Raw genomic sequence first — 24,633 nt, 5'->3', positions numbered from 1 at the left:
TTTCTTCCCCCCAGTTTGGATGCCACTCTTTTATTAAGCGAGAATTTTACCTTTTTGCAGAACCTGATTCAAAAGAATCTGTTTTATGACATTATTTTTCCTTCTTGTTTATGCTGGGGCTGAGCACATTACAAAAGCTTTATTTAATCTGTCTTACTGGTTGTCAGTGGCGTCATGTTAATATGGAAGGTTTGTGTAATTGACATTGATTTCATTACTTTACTTCTTAAGGACATGACCTATATTGTGATCTTAGAATTGTCCTTTTAAGAGACAGCCATGCTAATCTAAGTGGATTACCCAAATCCAGAATCCTGGTGGTCTGCAGTTTCTTTATAAATGGTTTTGTTTAGCACAGTCTTTATTTCCCTTACCCTCCGTAAAGTATTGAGGAGATAGATTCTGATATTTCAGTGTGGATTTTGCCTAAGGCAGTTACCACTTTGAAGCCAGAATCATTGAGTATGACACAAGAGTAAAAATAAAACTTGTGTTTAAAATGACAATTTGTTTCAACATAAATGAAAGTGAAAATGAAAATCCTGGTATTAAATATATTATCATTCCAGGTAAAAATCAGAATTAAATATAGAACAAAATAATTATCCTTGCATTTGGCCAGGGAAAACTTTGTAATCTATCTTCTAAATTTTCTGTCAAGCTTACTATCAAAGTAAAGTAGATGTGACACTCCAGATGGTTTCCTTTTGTAGTATAACTTTTCCCCAAGTAGCGTTTAATTTATGGTAAATATGGTAGAGCAAACTATAGTCAGTGTTTTTGTAATTTCAGATTGAACTAAGCTTTCTTAATTAAAGATATAACTGAATTGTGAAAAATCAGAAATTGCCCTTTTTTATATTTATGTTCTTACCTTTATTAGCTTACAGAGATCACTCTTAAGTTCAGTAGAATTACATCATTAGTGCAGCTTTGAGCCAAGGTGACTGTTAAAATTGTGGGGTAAGTGTGGGAAATAAATGAATTCTAAAAAGTATGCATGTCAGTCACTTGCTCTGAGTAGTTGTTGACTAAAAATATTTCTGTAATTCAGTTTGAGGTAACATTTTCTTAGTTGGAGCAATTATGAACATGTGCTTGTTAGTTTCTTCAGTTTACAGATAATTATTAGAATACTTTCAGTAATCACCCATACCGTATGTATAAAATCAGCATCTAAAATAAGTCTTGAAATAAAAAACTCAGGTTTATAAACAGATTGATCCCTTCACAGTACAAATGAGAAAAATCTGCATTCATCTGAACTACATTGTACAGTTAACCAGGTGCAGCTATACATTTTCATTGTATGTTTTAACTACCTAATCTTAAAAATGTTAATTTACCTATAAGAAAGGGGAAAATGACCCTGAAGAAGATTAGGCAGATATTGTTCAAAAGGATTTCACTGGTTTTGGGAATATCTGATTTACTACACTTCCTTCCTTTTATTTTCAGTACAAATGATCAAATGAGATATCTAACAGTTGAGTCTAAGCAATCTGCAAAATCTAAAAAGCTTTTGGAAATGAATATCCTTTAAATTGTGGAGCACCTCCATACAGCAACAGGCAGTCCCACTTGATGTGACTTGACGTAATTGAACTGTTAGATACCCCCAAATATGGGTTTATAGCACTCAGTAGAGTTACGGTGGATAGATTAACTTTGTTAGCCATTTGATAATTTAGGGGAGTTTTCAGGCTAAAAACCTGCATTGTTAAAGCAGACCTGAGATGTGCATGGCAGTATTAGCAAGCATTTGGAACTATTGATACCTAGTTGTCATAATAGGTAAAAACTTCAGAGTGATTCTGTGAATGATGAGTGCTCAGAAACAGTTAAAGCTAACTGGAAAGCTGTAACATGTTTCATCATTGCTGTCAACATATAAAAACACCATCTAAGGGGGGGTGGAATTGTGTGTCTAGGGAATGTTGTTATTTTTCGTATTGTGTTCAGCAATAAGCATATTTGCCTAAAGAAATAGTGGATTGTAGAGTGCTACTATCTTTCATGATGGAGCTCTCAAATACTTTAATGATTTTGTACATTGCAAAAATGAGAAATTTTATCTAACAAGGGTTGATAATGATTCAGTAATGAACAGTTTGCCACAGAAACATGCACTTCTGTATTCATTTAGATATTTTGAAGTGTTTTACATGGGAAGTAAAACTCATGTTGAAACAGTGTTTCTTTTTAATGAATTCCAGAATTATCCTGTTGATTTGTCAATATGGAAAAGGGTGTTTTTCTTATGTTTCAAGTGAAATAAGTACATCCTTTTGGCACATCACTAAGTAATTAGCATCAAACAGTTCTGTACTCTACTATAGTAAAACTGCAAAGCTTTGACAATAGCAGTAAATTGCAGTAGTATCACCAAAGAGTCTTATTTATTTCTGTCCTCTTCCAGCTTTGGTCCATTTCTCCACCCTTGGGCCCTTCATTAATTTCAGTAATATTTGCTTTCCTTTACCTGTTGTTGATTAGATGTATTTTCGGTGATGGTAGGAGTAGTTTATTAATTGGACATAAAGGCAAGTTATTTTATAGAATTGCCTCCCTTTGATTCCCAAGTTATTGTGGAATAAACTACTCTATCTACTCCTCCATGTCTATCAAAGCTTTACTTATTTTAGGTGGTGTGTGCATGTATTGTCAATGGGAAACTTAAGATAGTACCTTCAATTTTCCTTTTTTCTGAGACCTTCATTTGTGTTCCTTTCTGAGACCTATGTTGCCTCTAGAGATGTTTTGCTAGTATTGTATCTTTTAAAAACTGGAAGCAACATGTGGTGGTATAGGAAAAAATACAGGGCTGAGAGTTAAAGAGGTCTGGATTTTAATCCAGATCCTGAAAAATAACCTTCACCTTTCAGATAAGGTATTGCTGTATAGTCTCAAAGGTCTTCTGTAGCTCTAGAATTTTATAATTCTATAATCTCATGTAATATCTTTTATTCAGCCCTGGAAAAGGCTGCAACTAGAGTTGTAATTGATATTTTGCAAATGATAAAGGTACATAATGATAAGGTACAAAAAAATTGTGTTTTTTCTTGAGGTCACAGAGTCAATAAGCGGCAAAACTGAATGTAGAGCCCATGTATTCTGACTCCCAGTGTTCTTCCACTAGGCACGTTAGACATGTAAGGTACTGGTTCTTTCTACATGATGCCTTCAGGGTTGCACTAGCTGAGCATTTTCCGAAACTATACGTATGGAGACACTGCTTTTGAGAGGTGACTATGAAAAAGAGTTCCATAGGGACATAACTTTGGAAAGCATTATATATCACATGCCCCCTCTTAGAGATTGAGATTGTACTTTGGGGTATTAAAGGGATTGTACTTTGGGAAAATAAGGCGGGGAGCTTATTTAATTATGTTTAGCCCATCACATTCCAGAATCAGATGATGCACAGAAGCCTTTTTGTAAAAAAGCATCATTAGCCTATGGGAAACTAGTTTTCTATGGAGCACACACTGGGACATGTTTGTAGGTTGTGTTAAGGGAAAAATAAAAGATAAAATATGAGAGTTCTTTGAAATGTAAAGTAGCACAAGGTTAATAATACTGCTGGGTATACTTTTATAAGTCATTTTAGGCATCTTAGCTAATTTAACAGATTGGGTCCAGTTGTTGCATTGTTAAACCTCTGTTTTGTAAGTATTTGACTTATAAACAAACCAACAGTCCTTCCATTGTTGTTAGAGTCTGTTTGCTCAGCCCTGCCCTTCTTTACCTGACCGAGTTTAAAGGGCCCCCCTCTGTTAGCAGCTACTGCATTTTATTTTCATCTCATTGTGGATTAAATAAGTTTCTCTGGGCTTGTCTGGGAATTTAAACCCAAGTACACTGTTTTCCTATATATTCAGTATTTCAAACAACCAAATTTCAAAGAAAACTCTTGTGTACTTGATTCTGCCTACACTACACTTTATGATTACTCCAGAAATCTCCTAGAGTTACAAAAAAGTGTAGAATCACCATTTTCAGGATATCAAAACGTAATAGAACCCTGCCTTCAAAAAGATCTCTAACTTTGACGTACAGAAATTCTTTCGATAGATGAGATAATGAAAACGATTATAATTGTGCTTAGGGGAAACAGTATAGCTTACTGTCTGGTTTGACAGTATTTCATAAGGATTAGGCCTTCATACGTTGTCCAGTGTTTTATTAACCCCAAGTCTCAACGAAGGATGAGTTATTATTCATTGATCTACGTTCTCTGATCTTTAGATGCTTACAAACACAAAATGTTGGGACTGGAAAAAACTTGAGTGAACCAGACCTAGTTATTGAAGAAACCAAAACCAAGAAAAATGAAATGAGTCGTTAATTAGGAAACAGGGATCTAACCCTCTTGATTCTAACTTAGCTCACAGCCCCCTTCTACTGCACTGCTTTTTTTTTTCTTTTTACCTCAACCATTTGTTCATTTGCTCCTTTTTCTACATTACAGCTTTTATATCTTTTTCTTCCTCTTGCTACTGCTTAGACTCTCATTAACCAGTCTGAATTATTGAACACCTTTTTCTTTCTCCTTCGTGTGTACCCATCCATCTCTTTATTCTGCCCTAACTGTGTGAAAATATCTTATAAATAACAGAAATTAACTTAAACTGTGTTCAACAAAAAGTGGTATTTATTGACTTCTTATCCCAAATGACTAGGAGTAGATTGATTTTAGGCATGGTGGATCCAGGGGTTCAATCACTGTCATCTGATCCCCCTCTTTCCCCTTGAAAGTGTTAAGAGAATGATATAAAACTGGAGAGGCAAATTGGGCAGAGAGGAGATTTGAAAAGTGGGAAAGGGTAGAGTGCGGTGTTCTTGTCTCTTGCTGTCTACTTCCAGGTCCTACCTCCAGTCTTTCCAGATTGTTTTACATTGTCCTTTCTGGCTACCATATTACAGGTTACCTTATTCCTTAGTGGTTTGGGATGTTTTCTTTCAATGCATATATGCATTTTATTTGTAATACTCTGTTCCTGACAACATCATTTCTTTCCATGTCCCTACCCTGCCTCCTCAGCCTGAAAAGCAGCCTCTTTTCATAGTTAAAATGACTTGATAGCCGTTCTTTCTGAAACCTATCCAGAAAGCCAGAGATGAGCTAATGGTTTCTTTTCTACCCAGTCTGGGAGAGACCAAACTAGTACCTCACTTTGAAAGAGGTTCCAGAGTTTCAGGTGTACTCCTGTATAGACTCAGGTCCCTTTTATCTAAGAATAATTAGTCCTGGTGTGAATTATTTAAGAGAATTAAATAATTGCTTCAAAGAGATGTCAAGATTTTGGAAGATAGAGGGAAAAAATGTTTGGGGCTTTATTTTGAAAACTAAAGCTAAAATTAGAAAGTAATATTAACAAAACCATAAAATCTACTAGATTTTAAATGAACAAAGAATTAATTAATTGTTGAATTTTTTGGTGTATTTTTTTCTTCAGAAAATTGTATGGCATTATAGAAATGTCTTTTATTTCACATTTGAACCTTGTTGATTTTCTCTTCAGTTATTAACTGACTCTAATTCAGTTAGGTCCTAATCTGTCAATGGCTTTTGTGTTTGGTTAAATGACTCTTTAACATAAGTTTAAAGGACTTTGTGAAATTTTTAGTCTCTTGCATGATATTCAACTCTCAGTGAATTTCTTTTGTATTTGCTTTGTATTATGGGTTATTTAGCAAAAGATTGACCAACAATGCCATTGACTCAGACCTGAGGTAGGCACACTATCTGTGAGCGATATTTCACTGGTATTTTTTTCTAAGTTATCTGGTCATTAGTGAATATTTTCATCAGGCCACAACATTGGCTTAACTCTGCAGTCTTGCAAAGTGGTATCTCCAGGGACTTATGTAAGGAGGATCACCTTTATTTTTATTTATTTACCCAATCCATTTGTTCATCATCATTCATGTGTTTATGCTCTGTGGTCAACAGTAATCTTTACTGATCTGCAGAGTTTTATAGTGGGTCAGTGGCACAGATCTGATATGTGGTTCTTCCTTGAATCTTCCCATTGTTTGTGTCTGATTCTCACCAAGTGAACATGAACTCTGAGGATATTCTGAGTTCTCTTTATGGTAGGGTGGATGACAGGGGCTGTGGCTGCTTGGTTACTAGAGAACAAAAGAATGATTTTTTTCATTAAGGAATTTCTGTAAACCTGACAGTTTTCCTTGATGTGTATAATCTCAGAACCACACCATGGCACACAGTTGAGAATTTGGGACATATTTTGATTAGGAAAAGTCCTAGAGCAGCATTATCAGACCGTGTCTTTGATGTGGTAATATTTCAGATTCACTGCTTATGGTTATAATAATGTCTTTATCATTTACTATAGGTTTTCTGAGCATTTTGTTAAAAATAAATGCTATTTACATATTAACTAAAATTCTCATAGAATATTTTCACTGGAATGGATCTTAGAGGTCATCTAGCTTAGAGATTCTCAATTGGGAGTGTTGAAAAATACATGATTGTCATAAGGACTGGGAGTAGGGAGAGGTGTGACTGGTACTCCTTTTACCTTGAAAACTCTGGAACCTCTTTTAAAGTGAAGACTCAGTACTAGGTTGGTTAGTGGTCACAATGTTTATGCAAGCTTTAATTAGCCACAAAATAAAAGTGAATTTTTTAAGAATTTGAAAGCATATCTTGAAATTGCTTTGGTTTAAATTATAGAAATGTTATTGTTTGAAGGTATTCATGGTAGTTACCATTCAGTTGTATAGTCTTTGTACTATGTGGCTGTTATTTAATAAGCCTTACATTTTAAGTAAAAACTGTTGCTTAATTTGAGTGTCAATCCACTATTTTTATAATCACCTCACATCTCAGCTTATTCCTTTTTTTCTTACAAAATTCAGCCTTTGTTTTTCATAGCTCACATTTTCTATGACTTCCAGGTTGGGTTTGTTTTGGTGGTGTTTTTTGGAATTTAAGGTTTTTAAGAATAGAATTTGCTGTTCTACCTGTATTGTGGGGCTTTCTCATATGTATGGCTATGTTTTTATGTAATACTGTTCTCTTGAAAAATATTTTTGGTTATTGGCATATGCATGGTGTAGTGTGGTGAAGTATGTAACAGTCATTCTTAAATTACTTACTTGTTTTTCACTTTGAGAATACCTCTGGGGGCTTGTCAGACTCCTCAGATTGTATGAAATTTCTAGGGAGTCACAATTAAATGAGAGTAGAGTTCAAGGCCACTTCGGCTTGCTGAAAATTAAATCAATTCATTTTATTTATAGTTATAAATTTTATTAATTTATATTACATTTTTTTCTATACTGATCCCTGAGATCAGGGGTTAGCAAACCTTTTTGCAAAAAGCTGGATAGTAAATAGTTTAGAGTTTGCAGCCCAGAAGGCAAAATCAGTGATAGTATGTGTAGGTACTTATATAACCATTTAAAAATGTAAAAAACTATTCTTAGCTCATGGGCTATAAAAATAACAGTTGGTGGCCTGGATTTGCTCTACAGGCTGTAGTTGGCCAATCTTGTTCTAGATAATTTACAATAAAAAAAACTTTAAATGGTAGCAATATCAATTTTTTGATTAGGTAATAAATCATATATGTGAAATTCTGTGGAGTGTACCAGGGTTGTTTTGTGTTTCTGTTTTTTTTAATATCCAGACGTGGTGATTGGTGGTTGTGGTGGTGGTGAATTATTTCTAAAATTTCCAGGGCTTCATTGCCTCTGTACAGAATGGTAAGTTACTTACTAGGTGAGTTGTTTTCCTGTTGTTTTGTCTTCAAGTGTGGTACTGATAGTTGCTTTTTTAGGCAAATGTCAGATTTTCTTCATCTGAAATCCTGTTATTCCCTTAGTTTTCTATAATCTGGAATTTTTAAAATATCTACTTCGCAAAATAGTAATGTAAAACCGTAACTGTAGTGAATTGAACCTACCACATTAGGAGAGGAAAAGGTGAAAATTAGGCAGTTTGGTGGCAATGTGGCAGTGCGGCTGCTTTTCAGAGAGAAATCTTCAGAGAATAACTGTGGAGAAGAGTGTATAGAGAGAACCTGTGATGAGAGGATAATGTGAGAATGGCACGATCATCAGAAAAGTACTGTTGATTTAGTAAGAGTCTGCACTCCCAAGTGGGGGATATCCCCAAAAATGTGTGCAATAAAAATATTATAACATTTTCTAGCTTGTATCTGAACATTTTTGATAAGATAAATGTAAATTATGGATTTTTGTTGCAGTTTATAGAGTATATAATTAAACTTTTTCATGTACAGGGCTTAATGATTTGTGTTTGAGATTTCTGATTTGATATGCTATTCGTCTTCAATTTAAGGCTCTCTTTTACCTGGAAGATTTAAGAAAATGTAGTGCTATACTTATGTGATAATTTTTATAAATATCTTCTTAGGTTTACATGAAATGAAATATGCTTGCACCAAAGAATTCCCATCTACTTTTTATTTTCCTTTCATACAGGTTAATCGTTTCAAGGAAATTAAATTATGCAGTCCTTCAGTGACAGCATTAAGGGCAAAGCAGTTTTACTCCTGGTGTGTGAGTGTGTGTGTGCATGCACTCATACACACTTGTATGTTTAGACAAGATAGGAGCACATTAAATATAAGCTTTTGTTTTAATTCATTTTACAGTAAGATTTCAAACATGCGTCTTCTAAAAAAAGTTTGTAAGTATTATCTTTAGGTGTTTTACAAAGTTAGTAGAAAGCATCTTCAAGTACTGGCATAGTAGCAGGTGTCTGTTTGTAATTTACTTTTCCGTAGAGATATTGGAGGGATATACGTATGTATGCACTCATAATTTGCATGTTGTTATATGTATCCTCTGTATCTGTTTATATCTTTAAAAAAAATCTGTCCCTGATTCCTTTGGTCAAACTTGCTGCACTGGACAGTTTTAGGACATTGCAGTACATCTGAACTTCCCAACTCTTTTCTTCATAGAATGTGCTTTTAACTTTCCAATTTACGATGATCACTTAGAAGGAAAGCAGTGCCCCAAATATACTTATGAAGATGACACCCATTAAAAAAATACATTGTGGCTCTGTGTAACTCTGCCAGTGAGGAATTTAACCTAAGGATGTAAAGGAAAATATACATTGGGAATGTAAAATGGTATAGGCATTCTAGAAGACACTTTGGCCGTTCATTATATAACTAAAATGCAGTTACCATACAACTCAGCAGTTGTACTCATTTATCCCAGAGAAATGAAAACTTATGTTTACACAAAAACTTGAACACAAATGTTCATAGCACCTTTATTCATAATAGCCCATACTGGAAACAATCCAAATGTCTCTCACTGGGTAAATGGTGAAACTGTGGTATATTCATACCATGAAATACTATGCAGCAATAAAAAAGAATGAACTATAATCAATGCAATGATTTAGATTGATGTTGAGTAAATTAGGCTGAATGAAAAAAAGCCACTCTCAAAAGATTACATACTGTGTGATTCCATTTATATACTACTCTTGAAATGGCAAAATTATAGAATTGAGAACAAATTGTTGGTTGCCAGAGGGTAAGGAGACAGAAGGATGTGGTTATAAAGAACAACAGGACAAACCCTCGTTCTGTATCGTGATTATGGTGGTGGATACGTGAACCTGCATGTTTAATGAAAGTGTATAGGACCAACACCACGTGTGCACACAGATTTTTTAAAAACTGAGGAAATCTGAATAAGATCAGTGGATTGTAGCAATGTTTATATCCTGGTTGTGATATTATAAGATGAAGGAAATTATGTAAAGAGTTCTCAGGATCTCTCCATTATTTCTTACAGCTGCATGTAAATCTATAGTTACCTCAAAAGAAAAGTTTTAATTAAAAAGTATATACAAATAGATGACTGAACACACAAATTAATTGAAGGAAATAAATAATTATAGGAAAGTAGGTTAGGAAATACAGGAGGAAGAGAAGGGTCAAGGATGTGCAGAGATTATTTTTCTAGAAACATTTATAATGGAAATTTAGACCAAAATAGTCACCCTTGTGGCCTATTAAATCACTGAAAATCCATGTATTTCTTTTTTTTTTTTTTTTTTTTGCGGTACATGGGCCTCTCACTGTTGCGGTGTCTCCCGTCACGGAGCACAGGCTCCGGACGCGCAGGCTCAGCGGCCATGGCTCACGGGCCCAGCCGCTCTGCGGCATGTGGGATCGTCCCGGACTGGGGCAGGAACCCGTGTCCACTGCATTGGCAGGCGGACTCTCAACCACTGCGCCACCAGCGAAGCCCCAAAATCCATGTATTTCTAAGGCTGGAATGTCTCTTGAACTTTTCTTTTTAGGAAACTGTACAACTATTAGCAAGTAAGAAGAAGAATCTTTTCATCAACATTTGTCCTTCACTTTGTGTGCACAGCATTATTGTACCTTTGGGCAATAGGGAGTGGGAAACATCAAAGGCCAAAAGCCTTATGTGTGTTCTTGAGGACATAAACAACTTGGGAATATTTAGAAAGCAAGATAATCTGTATTTCAGAATTGAGAATTTACATGGAAAAGTATTAGCAAGAGGGCTTGGGGTGAGGGAAAGGTAGTAGGAAGCATGTCAGAGAAAAATATTAGAAGGTCCTAAAGTTAATTTTTTCGTGATAAATTTTGCCTAGAGCTGATCCTTGACACCTTTCTTTCCCTGGGAGGCAAAGTAGAAAGATACAACAACGGATTTTGACTGGGCCTGTTCTCCCTTTTACTTGACTGAGAAATGAGGTTTGAGGATTAAGTTGACTGCCATTTATAATCTCAATTAGATGTGAAAAACTCTCTCCTCTCCTCTAAAATGCTAATCCTACTTAGGAAACTCTTCTGTAGTTTTCAGTTTTTCACCAGTCACAGGAAGCTGGCTCCCCTGGAAGAGTTTGAGAATCTAGGTGAGGCTATTCTGGTGATCCCTGGGTGGGGTTAGGTATTTTAGACAAACAACACCTTAGAGGGAGTTCTGGCTTAGAGTCTCTTGAGGTAAATGTGGGGGAGAACTGTGGAGGGTTCTTGGAACTGGAGTTGAGAAAAACATCAGTAGGCTAATTCATAACTTCCCCTTGGATTTTTAAGGATTCTACCTAATTTGTCAAATTGTTTTCTAAGCTTTTAGAGAAGTCTTGTTTTAAATATGCGTACAAAGAGCCAATAATAAATTTTCCAAAACTTGGTTCTGTGTTGTCAAAAAATTTGTGTCATTTGTGAAAAACAGAGGCTATAATTCTGAATCTTTTAAAATCATAATAAAATATCATGCACTGTAAATTAAGGTTTTTAGAAATACTTTAAAAATGATTATTATTAGAAATGTGGATGAGTCCTTGGGGGCAGACTTTTTTGTATATGTAAAAGCTGAAGTAAAAACAAACTACCCCTTACTTAAAAAGAGGTTTAAGATAAAGTGGCTAAATCTCAGATTTCCCTTTTTACTTCAGTGTGTCAGTTAATCTGGCTATGGGGTATATTTATCTAGTGTGAAGCCCACTGATGCATGCAAAGCTGAGCAGAGTATAATTTTTCCCAGTGGGTCTTCTTTCTCTGGGCATTTGTAGCTGTGCTTCAGTGTGCAGGGTCAGCTGGGGAAAGCTAGAAGGGCTAAGATGTCAGCTATTGTAAAGGTACTAAGATCCTATCTTAGGAAGGGAATGGGACATCTGATTTTTTAAAATATATATTTCTTATTTCCTTTGAAGCAGTTAGTTGGAAGTATGCACAGTGGTGATGATTATTAATATTGTAAACAGGACAATCTATTAAATTCTGTACTATTTAAAGAATAATTCTGTAATTATTTTTAGTTAGCTTAGGCTTTTCTATAAGAATATTGGAATTTTTCTATCTCTTGTCTTAACATCAAATAGTTTAATTTATATTTAGTTAATTTGAACCTATGGCCTAGGTTAACTATTAACTAATTAAACCAGCTTAGATTATTTGCCATAACCTATTTGTCATATATAGTGTTTTAGGTTGTTTTGAGATGAATATTGAATACTACTGTATATTACAGTAAATAGAAATTGTCAAAGGTAGCTTAACTTGCTCTCTTCATAAAAATATTAAAGTTATGAGATTTATTTAATGTCATTAAATGCTCTTATTTAAATCACTTACATGTTATTGTAAATCACAGTTGTACTTAAATCAACTATTAGGAATCCCAAATCAAAGCAAATGCACATGTAAGGTATCTAGAAAGCATTACTTTGTGAAGAAGCATAATTAGAGAAGGTATAATGACCATCAAGCTGCATAAATCGATTAAGTAATATTTTAATTCAAGATTCAAATGGTCCTGATATTTGTAATGAGAACATATGGAGATAATTTAGTGTCACAGGAAACCTGACTGAGGAAATTTGGAAGAAGTAAAAATCGTTCCTAAATTGCCCAGCAAATTGTAAAGATGTAGCTTTCTCACCATGCATACTCATGGTAGCATAACAATGTATAGTATATCTGATTAGTGTCATAATGGATTGCCTTGAAAGATAATGGTTCTGAGGGTCAGTAAAGCACACGGTAGGAAAGATTTAGTTAACGTGATCAATCTGGGTCCAGAAAAACCCAAGACTTTGTGTTCATCTGATTACTTAGACTTTATTTTACAGAATTCTGTTTTAAAACATTTAAGTGTACTATAGTCAGGGGAAAGTATCATGCTTTTGCCTTTAAAAGCACTGGCAGAATAGAGTAGCATCACAAATAGCATGAAACTATAAGATGCTGAATCTTCTTGCCCGTGTTAACAGCCTCTGATCTAATGTGTACGACATTCTTGCTTTTAAAACAGAATCTAAACAAATGCTTGTGCACTTGAGAAACTGGAGTCATTTTTCTATAGTGCCCATTACTTATTTCCTCTCTCTATGACTAGGCTCTTGGGAATTTGGTTGAAAGTTTATTTGTTTTTAATTGGGAAAAATGAGACTTTTGAATACAAGAAAGAAAAAAAATGCAAGAGTAGTAATATAGTCTGCTGCCTTCTTTCCAGTTCCACAGATCCTTTAATTTGAGAGGCTCAGTCTGTGTTTATAGGCTATTTGGGCTGGGCGTAGATAGAATGAATGCATTGGCTGTGGAAAGCTAAAAACGGACTTGATTCATCTCGTATAAATGAGGAAACTGAGATGTTAAAATTAAGGTACTTGGAAGCCTCACCCAACATTTATTGAGTTGTTAAGTAAAAAGAAAAAAAGAAAAAAAAAAGAGTTGATTGTGATAGTAGGAGATTCAGATTGCAGTGTGTGGGTTACTGGGCTAAAATTGTGAACAGAAATGTAGAGTTTCAGTGAATGAAAAACACATTAATATCCTGTCCCAGATGCAGTATGTTTAGTGTTAGTCCCATGTGTAGGGTCTTAAGATGAAGGCATATTTGAATGTCCTCCCTTTTCTGGCTTGTTCTGATCCTGTTCTACTTTTTTTTTTTTTTTTTAAAGATGGAGCTCACCTGTGACAGAGCTGGCTAGGCCTGAATTCATTTGCTTCTGGTTGGCTTCTTAGTGGAATGTCTTGTTATTTCTCCCTGGGCAGAGGCATGGAACAGCTGAATCCCAGGGAGTTTCAGGCCAAACTCTGTGAAATCATAGTACCTACAGCTTTTCTTAGGGTTTTGTTGCAGGCATAAAAAAGAAATTTTGGATTCACTAGGCGGGTAGTGGCACTTGCTTATCCTTCCTAATACCTAAAGAGAGAGAGAGGTAATTCAAACTGAGACCCTTGGTATACTCTGATTGAGTGAAGATGACTCAGAGAGGCTTCATTAGCAGACCTTGATAAGATTTCATAGTTTGCCTGCGTGGCACAGAGGAATTGGTAGGTTTGATTTATGTGTCTTGAAAAGAATAAACACTTTGTAAATGGGGAGAGGGCCAAAACAGAGGATTTACCAAAAGTTGCATATGAATAATGGGCTAACCCCTCTACTTCTTTTAGATACCATAAAGAAAGCACTAAAACCCTTAAGGATGATCACAGGAATATTTCTGGAGTGTATATACTTTCCATAATGTGATTTAGAAAGAAGGGAAATCCTCTGCTCCTCATCAAATCTTGGGAAGGTGGAAATGAGAGTTGCACTGGGAATTTTTCAGTTCCAAAGCATGAACCTTCTTGCAGCTGAGGGTTCTAGCTCCCTAGATTTGAGCAGGAAGTCCTAGGTCTTAGGACCATCCTCCACGCCAGACTGGCCATGTGACCTGATTTCACTTGAATTTTTAGTGATCTGACACCATAGGGCAAAGGAGCCAAGCTTTAGGTAGCTTTTTCAGGGACAAGCCCTGGGTTAACTGTGCCCTGAAGGTGGATAACTATTTTGGCAGATTACTTGGAGGTAGGAAGTAATTCGCTTGGAATGCCCTCAGCTCTCCACTAACTGTGAGTGATTGTGCATGGCCAAACTTCAACTTGATCTCAGTGGCTGTTCAGATACCGAGGAGCTGCAGTAGGGCAGCTTAGATTGCTGTCTTTTGGAGTGTAGTAGTTGAGGTTCCATCCTTTCAGTAAGGCCTAGGTGGCTTTGATTTTCTGTGGAAAACCAATAGGCAGGCAGTTCATTTTTATGAAATTGGTTTGGTATAGCACAAATTGTAATAGTTCTTCCCATAAGAGTTTTAATATACCACGTGTATCTTCATATTTTATTGAGTGCCTTCTATATGTTAAACACTGTGCTTATGAGTATGGGAACCAAGATGAAAAAGACAACATTATCTGCCAAAGAACTATTCTGGACTCAGACTTTGTATTTTATAAACTTATGATGTGTATAAAATACAATATTGTCTGGACATTAAGTTCTAGATCATTCTGTAGGAACATAGTTCATTTGATTTAATTGGGAAAAGAAAAATAAAATTCAACTCATTTACTTAAATATAATTTTCACTTTGAATACTTTTTTAAATCTTTAATTATGAATTTCACTTTTTCATGACAAGAAGCTATCATAGATCTGTCTACATCATTGTCCTTTTTGTACTACCTACAAGATCTATTTTGAAAATACTCAGAACATGGTGGACATTGGCTTACGTTGGGAGAAGCTGTGACTAGTAGAAATGACTTAAAGGAGCAAGTCTGTAGGCAAATTCTTAGGAAAGGCTGTTCCATCTATTTTTGCCTAAATTTTAACTCAGTGCCTTATATTCTACTAGCAATTGATTTGGGTTAATAAGCATAATCTTTCAGAATGTTAATGTGTTATTCAAACTTAGTCAAGTTGGATTGCTTAATTCCTAGCAGACAAGTTTTAATTGAGAGAAAAGGGAATTCAGTCATTTTGGAGTGTGATATACTGTGGATGACAAATCACTGAAGGGATCTATAGTAAAGCGTTGAGTACTCTGGGCACCAGCAGAGCAGGGGGATGCTAGGTAATAGGAGAGGATTATATAGTGAAATGTAAGAAGAAAAAGTTATACTTTTCCCACCTGTACTCAGAAAAGAAGGAAGAAAATGCCATCTTTCTTATCTCCTGTTCAGTTCCCAGATTACCATTTACACAGGACCTCACTATGTTGGATTCTGTTCTAAGTGTTTCTATAACATTGTCTTATTTAATCCTCAGGAAAAACATATGAGATTGGTGTTGTTATGTTCATTTTACAGATGAGGGAACTGAGGCACAACAAGATTAAGTACTTTCTTACTTAATACTGTTAGTAGTGATAGGGAGATGTTGGTCTCCTTGACTCCAAAGCATATGCTTTTAAACCATCGTACTATACTTAACCTGGGTTCCACATATGAATATTTTCTCACATACGGATATATTCCAGGTTCCTAACATAGCTAGTTTATAAATAAGATTATGGGACTCGGTGGTTCATAAATTATTTATTTTTTTCCTCTGGTAGACAGTGTTGCATAATATTTTCCAAGTATGGATTTTCTTTTAATAATTCTTTGTTTAGATGATATGTGAGAACTATAAGATCTTGCCCTCTGAGAGATTATAGTTTAGAATAGTTTATATAGTCATTGCCATTCTCATTTTAATTAGACTGCAGCTTTATTTTATTTTTTCCTACATAATTTAATGGCTGGGAAGCAGGTATTTTGTTTAGTTGTGATAGAGTAATTGAGAAGAGGTCTGGGGACAATATGATGAAATGATTTATTAACAACTTTTCTTGACTACCTTTTCTGAGTGTGAGTTGATTTAAGTACTAAGTTCCCAAATTTCAAAGTTTCCACATTCCAAAGAATGTGTTATCATTGTTTGGCCTCAGTGTCAAACTGCTAACTAACCATATAAGTTTACTCTTTTAATGACAAGTTTTATTTATGAGGAAAAATAGAACTAAAGTAGAAGAACATGCTTTATATTGAAATTCAACTGCCAGCATCTTTAAAAACCCAATAAGATAAAAAAGGTAGGAAAAAAGCATACTAATTTCTTCTTTATAGTAAAAATCATGTTTATAATTAGGTATTACTCACTTTGATAGAAAATGACCTCTCACATTAGTATAATTTTAAAATCTGCTTTGAATGAACAAAACTACTTCATTACTGTAAGTAAGAGCTACTTTCCTGCAGCAAGACTGATGTCAGACTACCTGGGTTCAAACTTCTGGCTCTGGTTTCTTTAGGGTCTTTATATATAAATGGAGGATAGTGATTATGCTTAAGTTACAGGATTGGTTTGAGAATTAAAGGACGTACTCAGTGCAAAGAGCTTAACATACTACCTAAGCACATTGGTAGTATTCAATAAACATTCTCTGTTATTGATAAATCAAAATTTGTAATAACATTTCCCTCAGTTTTGGATAAGGTCATTTTATTTCCATTTGAATCCTGCAGCTCTTAATATGAGAACTATTGCTAAAACAATTGTGTAATTTCAAAAGCAGTTTTACAGATCGCAAAAGATTTAGGAAAACTTGCAGATATTAAAAAAATTGTTTTTATTTTGTAAAGAGATCATATTCAACTACATAATCTGTCCACTGAAAAATAGCAGGGAATCATATTAAAGTTTTGTTGTTGATAATTTTTATTGAATCATTTTTTTTTCTGTTATCTTTGTTCTTTCACTTCTTGCAGTGCAGAAGGCTTATCTTGTATTCAATACAGTGATAGATTTAATTGGCTCTGCAGTATTTAGGATGAGGCTGCTAGGCCAGGGTGTATTTGGCAGTACAAGGAAGGCAAGCTTCAGCATTGATTATGACTCCACCTCATCTCCATTGTGTTATTTCTAAGTATAGACACAGCTTGGTCCCCTGGCAGTGACATACAGTAAATGTCAATACCAACCTTTGTAAATGTTAAATAAAAGAGCTAACTGAAGGGCAGTGATTCATTAGGAAAGAATTTTGTCTGAGCAGATTAACTTTTATTTCTGTTAACCCATGTTAAAAAGTCACTGCCTCTTGAGTCTTTGGATATGATTGAACTAGAAACCACACAGATGAAGGGCCTCTCTTCCCTTTAATAGGTGCTTTGGATCTGAGATATGTGCTGTTCTTTTGAAATATCTTTATCTATTTTTTCTTTTTCAATTATACTTTGACATCTGGCCAGTTTGATCAGCATCAGACAGTGATATTTACCTAACTTACAGAGCAATTGTCAGAAACCTTCTGAACTTCATATCTGTGGAGAAATATTTCATTATAGATTTTTCAGTTAGTAGTTGTATTGTTCATATGTGTGTTACTTCCTCAGACTCACCTGTCTGGATCAAATCACTAGTCATTCTACTGCAACAGCCTTGTCAGGCAGACAGCCAAGCAGCCAACGTATTTTCAGTTTTTTGTGTCTAATGTGTTTTCTATTTCCTTTCCAGTTTTTCTTCTTTTGCTTAACTAGTGCAAAATCAGCCTATGTGTTTTTAAAGTTGTTAACATTCTTAAAATTCATTTTAAATGCTGCTTTAACTAGCCAAAAATGGAACTTGCATATCTGTATATTTACATAATACTTACTTGAAAATATTTTGTACTTTCCATAAGGTACACTTACAAGAAATTCTTCAGGTTTTCAAAGCTAGCAATTTTTTTTTAGGAGTTATGACTGTACTACCTACCCACCACTTTCTTAGAGTAACTCATTAGTTTGTTCTATCATGTGATGGGTTAATCATGAATTTGCAGTTAATGAGGGGCTATTTATTTCATGTGTACCTTCACAGATTTTTTTTTTTTTAGTATTTTCTATGTACTGGACTCATATACTATATGTTATTTTTGAGACTCTGTAGTCAAATAATTGTAAACCAGCTAGTATAATTTAAGTTACTTATTTATATTATTTGGACACAAAATCAAGAGCTAGATTATCTTTTCTTCCTCTCACATTATCCAGCAGCCCTCACTCCATATGGACACTTTATACTCTTGATTTGGGACTGTTGTAACTCATAAAGAAATGGGCAGTGTGATAACAATATCATTGATTTAGCATAAATTTAATAAGTACCATGTTCTCCCTTGGCAGTTGTAAATTGCAATTAATCTCTTCCTCTTCTTTCGCATAGTGCGTTGTATCTCTTGAAGAATAAAGTCAGTTGTTTACATTACCATATTAGACATTTTTTGACCACCAACATTGTTTGTGTTTCAGAACCTCAGTGAAATCCAGGGCGTTCGCATATCTCATCTTTATTCCCAATCACTTCTTGCCTTGAGTCTTAGGTCCTAATACTATTTGCCTGCTTATAGTTACCTGCTTAGTTCAGACTGTTTCATGTTTGCATGCTTTTTCTCACACTGTTTCTTCTAACTGAAATGCCCTCCACACCTCTCTTTGACTGATTACCACTTCATTTAAAAACTTAGTGCATTTCTATCATTTGCTGGATACTATGTTAGTTACTTGAATATTCATTGGTATGGAAAGCAGTTATGACCCTGAGCTCCTGGAATTTTCAACTCATATTTTAATTTTTCTCGGAAGTCTTGCCTAAACTCCCCCATCTTGAACTCAGGGCTCCTTTTCTCTGTGTCCATGGCATCCTGTACATGTTGTACTGAAATTTGCTATTTGTGTGTACTTGCTTTACTTTTTTTCCAGTTGGATATTTAAAAAAAAATTTTATTGGAGTATAGTTGATTTACAATGTTGTGTTAGCTTCAGGTGCTCAGCAGAGTGAATCAGCTACACACATACATATATCCACTCTTTTTTTAGATTCTTTTCCCATATAGGCCACCACAGAGCATTGAGTTGAGTTCCCTGTGTGTGCACTTGTTTTAGATGGACATTTCTTGAGGGTAGGATATCTTGATTCATTCCCCCCACCCCGTGCTCTGTTCAACATTTGATAGACAATAGCAGATGCTCAATATTTGTTTGTTGAGTTACTTTTGAACTGTAGATGAATAATGTGATTCCTGCCATTGGTGGATTCTCATGACTTGTAGCTCTCTATGTGTTTCGGCTGTGTTATGATTATTTGCATGCACATCTTTCTTTCCCACTAAATTGCCAGCTTCTTGAAGAATATAATGCTATCACATTTAAATTGGTAGGCCCCATCATAACTTAATGCCTACTCACAGGAGCTGTGAGAGTGACTCTTTTCTTAAGAATGTTTTTTCTATGTGATGGCTCCTGTGAGAACCACCTGAGTGAGAAGTCAGGTAGTGTCTGGCGAAACAGGTAACTTGTTTAGTGAGAGACTGGAAGAACTTGGTTGTTAAGTGGACTCAAAATGCCTAATGGCTCTGCTCTGCAAATGAGCTGATACTGAAAGGTAATCTGGAACAGGATTTTTATGAAGGACAGTTTTTTGAAACTGGAAGAAGTGGCATTCTTTAAGGTATGGTCTGGGGCTGAAATGAGGTTCAGAGGCTGTATAAATGATGATTTATCCACCAGTGAGGTTACATGACTGATGGAGAAAACTGAAGTCCCTCTGCTAGTCTAGGACAAAAATGAAGCTTGACTTCACTGATTGGTAGAGCCAGACTTTGTCACTACTTACAGAACACATTTCTGTTAAGTGTACTAAATACAAATTCACTTTATTCTGAAATTAGAGTATTTCCAATGAGCTTACCAAATTCATTTGAACAATGGTATTCTTCTTTTAAAAGGGTAATGTTCATGGATACAGCTTCTTTGTTCCTGGAGTGATTTGGGAGGGATTCTTTGGAGTTTTGTGGAGTTGTAGATAATTAATTTGGTTGTCATCTGTATATTTTCATTATGATGAACACAGTATGTCCATGTGTGAGATCAGAATAAAATAGAGATGTTTATTCATATATTCTTTATTTGCTAACATTTATTGTCTTCTATGTTATTCAATCTAAGATGTTTTCATTTTTCCTGCTTCTTACCTTCGTCTCTTCTGCAAAAAAACATACCCAGGCTTCATAGTCTTCCTCAAATATCACTTACTTTAAAAAGCCTTGCTTGATTTTTCCCTCATTTTTATATTTTCCATGGGACCTTTAAGAAATCGTGAAATTTGCCTTCCATTATAGCTTCAAGTCCCCTTCATCAGACTTTAAGCAATCTTAGGAGAGGGAAACATTTGATTTTTTATGAAGCACCATCACAGAGCTTTGATTATACTTGTGTTAAAACCAGAAACCAAGAAAAAGAAAGACTGTACTTCTCATAATGATGGTTATATAACAACTACAATTCATTCAGCACATACCTATGGGCCAGATGTTATAAGAATCATTTATTCATTTATGTTAAATGAATCATTTCATTCATTTATATTAATCATTTCATTCATTACTTATAGCAAAGTTGTTTTATGGGTAAAGGAACAAATTTGAGAAGGCAGCTAGCAAACCTGCCTCAACAGCTAAGAAGTTAGGAATTGGGAAGTAGAATTCAGCTGTCTCTGACTCCAGAGTCTATACTCTTAAAACACAATGCTATACTGCTGCTATAATTTCTCAGCTTCAAATAGAACCACCCAAAGAACCAGTTCACCCTATCATTTTCTTTCCTGTTTTCATTTTCATTAGGACCTTTGGAGTATGTCATTTAAATAAAATTAAATTTGGAGTGCAATTTTCAGGAAAATGTATAGTCAGTAGCCCTCTTGTAAACTAAACCTTGTGAAACTGAGGCTTATAAATTTGAACATGTGTTCATTAGCTGTAGAAAAAAAAACTAGAGATTTTAAAGAGATTTATTCTGTCTACATAAAATGGTTTTTTGGAAGGCTTTCCAGGTGAAGAAGAGCAGTAGTTATGTTATATTGTTGTGTAAATTAAGCAGGACAGACTGACTAAATATAGCTGTTTTAAAGGATTGAATGGAAAAAAATCTTAAATCTTAATCTTAAATTGAGTGGATCAATTGAGAAAATCAAACACTTAAACTAAATACTAAAATAATGATTGACATTTATATAACAAAAAAGAAAAGGAGATTCACATTCACAGCTATGAAAGATGAAACATTACTAAAACCTGCTTTGCTGTGCATTTCTTTCTTGTTAAATTTAAACTTTATTTCTTTGCTATTTTGATTTACATGGCTTTGGCTATATCAATGAAGTGGATGAACATGAATGAAGGGACTTCTTAAGTGAATGAAAGTCAGAGGCTTTTGCAAAAAAGTACACAATTAGTATAATTTTTAGTAATGAACTTTACTTTGAAGCTGAAACCACTGCTAAAGACTATTTTAAAATTTCTTGAAATTATTTATTTGGGATACTGTTACAGAGTTAAATAACTTTGAATCCCAGGGTGAGATTCCTTTTCGATCCTTTTAAGATCTTTTTCATTTCTTCTGGTTAGGTAGACAATCTCTATTTGCTGCTAACATTTCTACCACCTCTCTAACTCTTGTGAGTTTCCTTTTTAAAAGAGGAGAATGAGTGTTTTGGGGTTTGGTGTTTGTTTGTTTGTTTGTTTGTTTGGATATATACCCAGAAGTGGAATTGCTGGGTCATGTGGTACTTTTATTTTTATTGAGAAACCTCCATACTGTTTCCACGGTGGCTGCACCAGTTCACATTCCCACCAACAGTGCACGAGGGTTCCCTTTTCTCCACACCCTGTCCAGCATTTATTTGTGTTCTTTTTGCTGATGGCCATTCTGACAGCTGTGAGGTGATATCTTGTGGTTTTGATTTGCATTCCCCTGATGATGTTGAGCATCTTTTCATGTGCCTGTTGGCCATCTGCATGTCCTCTTTGGAAAAATGTCTCTTCAGTCCATTTTTAAATCAGGTGGTTCGTTTTTTTGTTGTTGACTTATATGAGCTGTTTATGTATCTTGGATATTAACCCCTTATCAGTCATATCATTTACAAGTATTTTCTCCCATTTGGTAGGTTGTCTTTATGTTCATAGCAGCATTATTTACAATTGCCAAGATATGGAAACAACCTAAGTGTCCATCAACAGATATAGATAGATAGATAGATAGATAGATAGATAGATAGATATAGATGTGTCTCACAAGGGAATACTACTCAGCCATAAAAGAGTGACATACATGGATGGACTTGGAGGGTATTATGCCAAGTGAAATAAGTCAGAGAAAGACAAATACCGTATGATATCACTTATATGTGGAATCTAAAAATTACAACAAACTAGTTAGTGACTATAACAAAAAAGAAAAAGAGTCACAACAGAGAACAAACTAATGGTTACCAGTGGGGAGAAGGAAGGGGGGAGGGGTAATACAAAGGTAGGGGATTAAGAGGTACAAACTATTATGTATGAAAATAAGCTACAAGAATATATTGTATAACACAGGGAATATAGCCAATATATTTATAATAACTATAAATGAAGTATAACCTTTAAAAATTGTGAATCACTATATTGTAAACTTGTAACTTCTATAATGTATATCAACTATACTTCAATAAAAAAACTTGACTGCGCAAAAAAAGAAAACAATTTTAAAAATAAAGGAGGAGAAGCAGGCCTCATGCTCAGCATCTTTGGTGGGAATGGTTTCTGTTTATGGCAAGCGCTGCTGATTTTCTATTATGTTCTACTGGAACTTCTCACATACTTCAGTTTCCATATTTCTACTTCCACTTCATTCCGCAAAGAATTATTGTTCTCTTTTTCAACGACTTAATTTAAACAAACAAAAAGGTGTGAAGAGACTACTAATTAGTATAGCTATGGCAAATAATACTGCAGGTGGTCTGGGACTGGCTTGAAAGTTTGGGAACCAGTGTACTTGGGTGTCTTTGGTTGTGGTTGTCATCTCCTGGAAATTCAGGGTGGTCTGTCGGACTTCCTCTTAGCCAGCATGGTTGGTGCCCTCTTCGTGTAGCAGATCAGACTGATTCCATGGGTCTTCCCAGACTTCCCAGGTGTTGCAGGTGACAGCTTCATTTCCTCCTCAGAAATGGAGAAAACACAGGTGGCTGTGCCCCAGAATGTTACTTTTACTGGCCTCCCACTGCTAATATCATGTCGATGCATGATATTTTCACTAGAGAAAATGTCTTGGGTTTCAAAGCATTCATTTTTTTCTTAGACTGGCACACCATCCTCATTTTATTTCTTTGTTTTTCCTTATAGTTAAGCATTACCTCCGCAGGAAGAAACCACCAACTGTATGGGAAAGTTGAAAGGAGTAATGATGCAGGCCCAAATGGGGACAGATAACTGAGCTTGCATATGCTCAGGTTCAGCCGCCACTCCAAGATCTGGCTGCATGGCCTGGCCAGGTCTCTCTGGAAAACTATTTGGGGCCTTTGTGAAAACCTGAGAATACTAAGTGTGATTTTAGGCCTGAAGTGTAGCTGGCCTTGCTCTTCTTTCTCCAATGGAAGGGCCTAAAATAAAAGAGAAGTTAAAGACTTTTTATAATATTCTTTAGACTTTATTGTAGTGGATCCAGCCAGTCAGCCTGAATAAAATCATTACAACTACTGCTATAATTGGTAATATGATTGATGCACCCAGTTAAGACAAGCCATAAATGAAGTGATTAATATTTTACTGTTACCCTGGGCAAACCTGTAGGTAGAATGAGAAGTGGTACTCATTAAATAAGTAAATAGAAAATTATTATGCATTAGCCTTTAAACTTGAAAATACAAGACTAAGAGTGAATTTCTGAGCACCTGTGATGAGGTGCTAGATAAAAGTAGATACGTTTTACTTTATTATTTTTAAGCTCACAGAATTTCTGGAAAGCAAGTTTTCCCTTAACCCTTAACAGTGATGAATTTAATACTTCTGATGTTTTTGATAAGTATAGGATGTAGTATACTTTTAAAAATTCCTCTTTATTGTTTATATAGTTTTAAATTATTTTATAACCCTTTAAGTAAAAGGTATATGTCTGGGTAGCACCGCTGTAAATAGAAACTATTCTTAAGCTTGTTTTCTTCGCATATAGAATACTAGAATTGGAGAAAGGGTATAAAAGCAACTAAGCTCCAGTTAATACAATATTTTATAATTTTCATGTTTATCATACTTATATTTTGTGTATAAAGAATCTGATTTTTTAAATTGATACCTTGTCTTTAGTTCATTAGTTTTTTTCAAAGATGCCTACTTGTGGTATCATCTTTATAATCTTATTAGCAAAATTTGGTGGAGCATTTTATTCTCTTTATTTATAAAACCTGAAAGGTATACTGAAATATTTCTTCAAATTTCACAGGTATTCCTCTTCCCCTTCAAAATAATGTGCTCTG

The 24,633-nt window shown here is 34.9% G+C and overlaps 1 protein-coding gene across 11 annotated transcripts in view; it reads left to right on the top strand.

The window, feature by feature from the left end:
- TCF12 (transcription factor 12) overlaps nucleotides 1-24,633 on the top strand; it is a 391,021-nt gene that overhangs the window by 185,364 nt on the left and 181,024 nt on the right. The window lies entirely within an intron of this gene.

This window comes from Orcinus orca, chromosome 2, assembly GCF_937001465.1.
Source record: "Orcinus orca chromosome 2, mOrcOrc1.1, whole genome shotgun sequence".
Taxonomy (NCBI): Eukaryota; Metazoa; Chordata; class Mammalia; order Artiodactyla; family Delphinidae; genus Orcinus; species Orcinus orca.
Note: the sequence above shows the minus strand (reverse complement) of the source record. Positions and strands in the feature narration are given on the sequence as shown.